Here is a 6,101-nt window from a genome sequence, read left to right on the forward strand (position 1 = left end):
AATTTTCTGAAATATTTTAGCATATTTTAACATATAACATTTTGTCATATGGGTAAAAGTGAAAGATGTCATTGAACTGTATCGTGTTTATGAGACCATTCAGTGGTGAGCTATTTCTAGCTAAACTGATAGGTTATGGGAAATTTAAAGCTTTTCAGTTCTCTTAAAATAACTAAAGGAAATGTAATATATCAAATCATTTTATTGACTTTATTATCATTTTAGTAGTATGCCTGTAGAAAATATTATTGACTCGATGTGTCGTAAAATCACTCTCAGGAATCCAACAGGTAATTATTAAAAACACAGAAGATAAGTGTTGGTGAGAATATGGAGAAATTTGGAACCCTTGTACACTGTTGGTGGAAATATAAAATGGGATAGCCACTGTGGAAAACAGTGTGGTGATTCCTCAAAAAATTAAAAATAGAATTACCATGATCTATCAATTCCCCTTCTTGGTGTATACTCAAAAGAATTGAAAGCAGGGTCTTGACACCATGTTCACAGCAGCATTATTCACAATAGCTAAAACAAGGAAGCAGCCCAAATGTCCATCGACAGATGAATGGATAAGCAAAATGTGACGTGTCCATACAATGGAATATTATTTGGCTTTAAAAAGAAAGGAAATTATGACACCTTCTATGGCATGGATTAACCATAAGGACTGTGCTGACTAAAATAAGCCAGTCACAAAAAAAGACAAATACGGTATAATTCCACTTGTGTGAGGCACTTATAGTCAAAATCATAGAGACAGAAAGAAGAAGAGGTTTCCAGGGCTGGGGGGAGGGGAGTATGAAGAATTATTGTTTCATGGGTATAGAGTTTCGGCTTTACAAGATGAGTTAGGAAAATGGATAGTGGAAATGGTTGCACATTATGAAAGTATTTAATACCACTGAAATGTACACCTGATGGTTAAGATGGTAAATTTTATGGTATGTATAGTTTACTACAATAAAAAAAAATTGAAGGAAGAAAGAATCCAGCATATAAATCAGAAAATTCTTCCTGCATTAAGTTTGTCTGCATTTAATTCTCTCATGACTGTACTCAAATGGGCAACTTAAATAATAGGAAATATTAAAAAATTTGTGTCATAAGGGTAATTGCTATTTTCATTGACTTCCTAAGATTTTAATTTATGTAACAATTATTTGGGTCAATATGTATTGATGGGGCAGTAGGGACAAGAAGCAGGCAGGCCCTCAGACCTAGGACCATAGGATGGGAGGGGGCCAGCCATGTGAACAGAACATGACTGAAGTTTCCTGCAAAAATGACTGGATAACTATTTGGAATGGCCTGAGTATTTCATGGCAGTGGCCTTATCAGCACAGAGAAGCAAAGATCCAAATTCCTAGGTCAGCCCCTGCATTGTGAATACAGAAAACAAGATTGTCAGGATCAGGTACAATGGAATGCCAAATGGGTGCAGTGATGACCTGTTGCCTTGGAGGAGGACAGTGGAGAATAAGCTGGATACCAAATAACCCTTACATGTGCCATGCCAAGCTAAATGCCATCATGAACAAGAACGTGGATGATGAAAGGCTGTAGTGTGTATGTCACCTTCTTCCCGTGTAATGAATGTGTAAATTCATCATCCAGGCAGGCGTAAAAGAAGTTATCTTCATGTCTGATAAATACTGTGATAGTGAAGAGACAACAACTGCAAGGCTCACGTTTGATATGACTGGGGTTACATTCAGGAAATTCACACTAAAGTGCAGCAAGATTGCCATTGACTTTGATTCAGGTAACAGCAGACCTAGTCGAAAGCTTCTGTGAATTACATCTCATTAAATTTCCGGAAGATTGGTATTATCCTCTTCTTAGAAGCTGCTAATGCCTTTCATCTTGAAGTTACATGTAACTTTTTAATAGCCAGTACAGCAAAAGTAGATATCTAAAGAATAAAAAGCCTCAAATCTTCACTACTGTCTCCTCTGTCACAAGGAATCTACGTTTGTTTAAACTATTCACTTAGGGTTTAAAATAAGAGAACCTGTAGATAGCCTTTTGCACAGGACCAGAGTAAAGGTACCTCCTCTTGTATCCTGGTTTGCTGGGATGCTGGTGTCTGCAGAAGGGTGTCAGGGTAGTGGTATATTATCTCTCTGGGAGTGGAGCCCCTTGTTGTTTTGGCTTCCTATTTTTAGTTGGAACTCTTAAATTTAGTGTATGTGAATAGGACTTGTTCCTGGAGGAGACAACCTGTCTCCTCTTGTTGCCCCCTGAAACCACATCCTGCTGTGGTGGCAGCTGGAGTTGTGTGGATGGAAATGTGAGGCATCCACCCTGCTCCTTCTACTATGTGGAAACATGTTGCCTCTCCTGCACATGCCAACATGGTTCATTTCCAAAGCCACCATGTAACTGGAGAATAAATTAATTTCTACTCTGTAAGTGAATTTTGAGACATTCTGCCCTCCTGGAGGTGCTTTATTACAGATCCATTGGTGATTGGACTCATTTGTGCTCCTGGCACCAGGCCTTCATCTGCACAAATTCACCTTCCTAATCACCTTGAGTTGGGCAATGTGTGGTTGTACACCTTGTCTTTAATCTCATTTAATTTTTATTATTCTCAGAACCTTTCTTGAGAAAATACTTTCTTTATCCTAAAGATTATTACCTTTTAAAATGTTCTTATATTTCCTTGAGTTTTTATTTTGCCTCCAAGGTTTTGTACTCCAAATTCTAGGGCATTTTGTAATTTGGCTCCTTACCAATATTATTAAAATCTATAAAAAGTATTTATTGATAGCTAATGTACTAATCTAATATAGAAATCAGATTGACATTTTTGTTACTTAAAGAGATTTTGATTGAATCAGCAGAGGTGTTCCAAATTATTCATTTAACAAAAAATTATAAGACACCTAGTTTGTGCTAAGTAACATATTACACTGGCCATACAGAGATAAAAGTCCCTGCCTCAAAGAGTCAAAAATCTAGGAAGACAGTATTAGCATGGGGTGCTTTGAGAGTATGGAAAGCACCATTATAGATAGTCTCACCAGCCTATCATTTCCCTTGAATATAACTGTCAGTCAGGTCAGGGTTCAATCAGAGAAGCAGAACTACTAGAATATATATTTATATATAAAGGATTTGACTTTATACTATTGTGGGAGCTAGTTAAGTGTCTGTAAGGCTGTTATCTTTTTGATGCTGGAGCTTGAAGTCCACAGGGCAGGCAGTTAAGGGATGATGTATATAAAGTGGAGATGGTAGAAACGAGTGGAAATCACAAGCACAGACTGAAACCCATGTAAATTTTTATTATCTCAGACCTTAATGGTGTAATTGTCCTGTATGACCCCAGTTCCTTTTGTAACATACACCTGGTCCAAAGGTTAGAGAGAGAATTATGATCCAGGGAAAGGATGGGAGGTGGCCCAGCTGCAACTTTTGAGCCAACGCATCATGTGTGAGCTACAAAATAGCTGCAGCTTAACGTCCTACCCTCCAAATCTTGCTCAAGAATCTTTTCTGGCTCACCCTAACCAGAACAGTCAGGGAAGAGAATCCTGGGAAATGTAGTTCAGCCTAGCCAAGTTGACACATTACAAACCACCACGACAGCAAATGTTAACTTGAATGAATACTACTTAAAAATTTAAGCCCCAGAGAGTCAGTGAAAACATTTAATAAAACATGGAGAAAGCAGAAAGGTGACAGGTCAGAAAAGAAAGCTGAACTGGCATTCAGAAGAGAGAGTTAGCCAAAAGAGTGTCTTTGTGGGATTAGATCCTGGAAAATGAGGCAGCATTTGTGATTGTAGAGAAGATGTAGGAGAGTGTGACATTTGAAACACTCAATAAGTTAATAGTGGAATATAAATAGTTATATTAGGGTCCTTAAATGCTGTGCTGAGGACAAGGCAGCCACCAGAAAGTTTTAAGCAGAGCAGTGATGACTATATTTTTGTTTTAGAAAAATCACTAGCAACAATACACAGGATATGTTTAGAGAGAGGCAAGACTAGTTAGGCTGTTGGGTCATTCTAGCTAAACAACATTGCAGGTCTTAACCAAAGACCTTGGCAGAACAGATGGAAAGGAAGGAATTGAGAAATACTAAAGGCAACATTAATAGGACCTGACTGGGGAGAATACAGAAGAAGGGAAGAATCAAGGCAGGTTTCTTGCTTGAGATAGTGGAAAAGGGAGGTACTATTTGCTGTGTTCAGGAAAGAGACTAAGTATAGATCCACGAAAGAACATCAGTGTAAAAGGAACGGCCAGTCATTGGAGGAAACTAGGAGAGAGTAGTGTCATAAAATTGAGAGTGGAGAGTTTCATGTAGAAGGAGTCAATAGTAACCAATTTTTCAGGGAAATTAAGAGAAGGACTGAAAGTGCTAATTAGAATTAATAGCTTGGAGGCTTTTAATGGCCTTCTTAGTGTAGTTTTGGTTTAATGGTAGGGACAGAAGATAGATTACTGTGAGGTTAAAGGAGTGAAAGGCAATGAGGAAATAGAATAATTTCCAGAACACTACTTACCCCAGTAACTAAAGGGAGCCAAAGGTTGGCCCATGGGAATGGTGTTTTACAATAAAAGGGGCTCAAATGAAGAAAAATTCAATAGAAGGAGGAAGAGGATGAAAACAGAAGGATGATAGACATAGTAAAATCCCTAAGTGGGAGAACAATATTCAGATGACAGGTGTAAGAATTAGCATTCGACAGAAGGAAATTTTTCCACTGAAACTAGAAAGGTAAGGATGGACCTTGAAAGAATAAAATGTTTCTTTCTTTTTTTTTTTTTTTTTTTTAAAGATGACCGGTAAGGGGATCTTAACCCTTGACTTGGTGTTGTCAGCACCATGCTCTCCCAAATGAGCTAACCGGCCATCCCTATATAGGGATTCAAACCCTCTGCCTTGGTGTTATCAGTACCACACTCTCCCAAGTGAGCCACGGGTCGTCCCTAGAATGAAGTTTTTCAGTGGAGGAACAGGAAACTCATTCAACAATCACTTATAAAAAGTACACCATGGGTCAGGCACTGCTAGAAACTAGATCAAGACAATATGGTATCTGTCCACAGAGCTTACAGTCTAGCAGGCTGGGTGTAGGGATTCATATAATAAGTGAACTTAATCTAGTATAGGAGATCCTGAAAAACCTTCTGGAACAAATTAAATTTAAACTGATCCTTGAAGGGTAGGGAGATCATTAAAGAGATGGAATAGCTTATGCAAAGACCCTGAGGTGGGAAAGACCTTGAAAAACAGCTCTGGAATGACTGGATCATGGAAAGGGAAGAGGAGAGTGGCAAGAGATAATGCTGGAGAAGAAGATTATCCAGATTATGCACCTTTATGGCCCTTTTGGCCATATTAAAGAATTGTATGTACTTTAAAAGAATGGAAAGCCAGTTTAAAAAAAAAAAAAAAAGATTTTAAGCAGAGTTAAGTATGGATCATGTATTAGAACAGCGGTCAGCAAATTTTCTCTGAAAAAAGAACCAGATAGTACTAGTTCAGATTTCAAGGGTCACATGTAGTCTCAGTCACATAATTGTTTTCGTGTTTTGTTGTGTTTTTGGTTTTTGGTTTTTGTTTTTTGGGGTTTTTTTTTTAACAAATCTTTGACTCCTGGAAGACTAGAAGACAGAGTAGGTGGCAAGAGCATTTAGGAAGCTATCAGAGTGGCCCAGGTAGGAGCTGATGGTGGCTTGGGAGAGAATGGCCACAGTGAGAAAGAAGTAGATTTGACATAAAATTTTAGAGTTTGAATTGACAAGACTTACTTCTTAGATAGGAGGAGAGGAGGGTGTGAAAGACTGAGGAAAGCGTGTAGTCTGCTAGGCTTCTGGCTTGTGTGGTACTGTTAAGAGAGAAGAGATGAGAATAAGCAGGTTTCAAGGGAGAAGGTACTGCATTCAGTTTTATTATTGAGGAGGAGTTGACAATTAGATGTCTGTATGATGACATATAGGGAATGAGCTTAAGCTGTCGTAAAAGCTATGCCTAGAAACATAAATTAGGACATTAGTAGCATATAGAAAGTAGGTTAGGTCCAGAGAATGGATGAAATAACCTAGGAAAACAGTATCAAATGAGAAGAGAAAGCTGTCTCA

At 38.2% G+C, this 6,101-nt stretch overlaps 1 pseudogene; it reads left to right on the forward strand.

Moving 5' to 3' along the window:
- Positions 1 to 79: 79 nt before the first annotated feature.
- Positions 80 to 1,943, forward strand: LOC134383416 (deoxycytidylate deaminase-like; annotated as a pseudogene).
- The last annotated feature ends 4,158 nt before the right edge of the window (positions 1,944 to 6,101 follow it).

The sequence above is a fragment of the Cynocephalus volans genome, chromosome 8 (assembly GCF_027409185.1).
Source record: "Cynocephalus volans isolate mCynVol1 chromosome 8, mCynVol1.pri, whole genome shotgun sequence".
NCBI classification, from domain to species: Eukaryota; Metazoa; Chordata; class Mammalia; order Dermoptera; family Cynocephalidae; genus Cynocephalus; species Cynocephalus volans.